This window comes from Beauveria bassiana (genome assembly GCF_000280675.1).
Source record: "Beauveria bassiana ARSEF 2860 unplaced genomic scaffold BBA_S00083, whole genome shotgun sequence".
Classification (NCBI taxonomy): Eukaryota; Fungi; Ascomycota; class Sordariomycetes; order Hypocreales; family Cordycipitaceae; genus Beauveria; species Beauveria bassiana.
In genome coordinates this window covers 16,301-18,633 of record NW_007930918.1, presented here as the reverse complement: position 1 = coordinate 18,633, position 2,333 = coordinate 16,301, and positions in this window count along the sequence as shown.

Sequence of the window (2,333 nt, the reverse complement as noted above, 5' to 3'; positions counted from 1 at the left end):
ATAATTAAAATAGTTTTATAATTTTTAATTTTATAAAAATAAATTATTAATTATTTAAATAGTTTTTTATTTAAAGTTTTAATATATTTAAAAGTTTTAAAAAAATATAATAACTATTATATATAAAGTTATTTTTATATATATATTAGTATATATTTTTAAAATTCTAAAATAAATTAATAAATAAATACTAATAAATTAAAGAAATTAAATTATAAATTAAAAGATTATTTTTTATATAAAATATAAAAATTTAAAAAATAAAAAATATAAATTATTAAATAAAATATAAAATATAAGTTTATAATAGTTAAAAGATAAAGATTAAAATATATAGTTAAATTAAATATAATATATATATATATTATAAATATAAAAATTAATAAAAAAGGATTTTAATTAGTTTTAGATATTTTTTTATATTATAATTAAATTATTTATAATTAAAAAGTAAAGATTAGGTAAAGTAACTTATTTACTTATCTAGTTTTTTTTTATTAATTATATTAATTAGTAATTAAAAATTATAAATAGTTAGATTATAAAAATTAAAAAAATAGATTAATTTTATTTATTTATATTAACTAAAGAAAAAAGTCTTTAAGTATTTATATTTACTAAAATATCTAAATTATTATATTAAATCTTTTTTTATTATTTATTATAAGAAAATTCCTTTTATTTAAAATAAAGATTATATTTCTTTTCCTTAAAAGATATTTTTATTATCTTAATAATGAATTTAAAAAAGAAAAAACAAAGAGTTTATTTTCTTTAAGCTTTTTCTTAACTATAAATATATATTATTTATAATATTAAAACTTTTATAATAATAATATTAGTAATTATAGTTATATTAAGAGAATATTTAGATTTTTCTTATTAAATTAGATATAATAAAAATTAAAAATAATATTTTAAGAAATAGAAGTACTAGTTATATTTATAATATTAAAATAAAGTTATTAATAACTATTAAAGATTAATCTAAACTTAATTATTTAAGAAAAATATGATAATATATTTATATAAGTTAAATAGTTTTTTTAATACCTTTTCTTAGAAGAATTATTTAATTAAAAATATATTTAATTTTTTTAAGATAAATTTAAAAATTCAGAAAATAAATATTATAAGGTATTTAGTAAAATTATTAGATCTTTATTTTAAGTTTTTTTAAGGGACTAAGAGATTTATATACTTAAAGAAAAAAGTAAAAGAATAATAAATTCTTTATATAATCTATTTTAAAATAAGACTTTACCTACTTAGCTAGAAGATAATAAAGATTTTAGGTAATAATTAGAGTCCTAGAATCTTAATATAAAAATACCCTCTAGTCTACTAAGAAATAACTATATTATATTTAAGTCTTAAGATAAAGATTTTAATATACTTAAAGATAACTAGGAAGATTATTAAATACTATATCTACTATCTTAAAGATCTAAGCTAAACCTAAATAGTTAATTTAACTATTATTCTACTATATTACTTTCTAGGCCCCCTTCTTTAGTACCTTTATAGATTTTAAGAGGGGAAGCCTATAATTACTATAATTATAATTTCCTTTAATTATTTTATTAATCTAATTATATATAAAGTAGTTAATATAAGATAAGTAAAGGTAATAAATAAAGTTCTAGTAAGATATTAAGAACTTTATTTAAAATAAAAATAATAACTTTAATAATAATCTATTTAAATATTTAAATAAACTCTTAAATAATACTTATTATAATAATAATAATAACTATAACTTTAATTCTAAATCTATTTATTAAAAACCTATTAATATTTCCTATAAGCTTATAGACTTTAATAAGAATTATTATAAATTTAAAAAATATTTAAGAACTAGTATTAATAATAACTTCTTAAATATAAAATATAATATATTTATTAATAAATATAAAAAATTAGAAGTACCTATAAAGGTATATAATTAAGTATTTCTAATAATATTAGAAAGCTAAGTCTTAGATTTATATTAATTATCTTACTAATAAAGGCTTTATTTATTTTATATTATAAGCTTAGATTAAGACTTATTTTAAATTACTAAGTATAATTAATTAATATTATTAGGAATAATAAAAGATTTTCCTCAAAAGAAACTATAAAAAAGAATAAAAATAAAATAATATTAGAAGTTATTATAATTATAATAAATAAAATATAAAATCTTTATTATAATATATTTAATAATAATAAAAATAAATATTAAGATCTTTAATAAATATTAATTATAACTATATTAAATATTCTAGAATAAATAATAGTTTTATTTAAATTAGTTATAATATATAAAGAAGTTTTAAGTAATATATAAG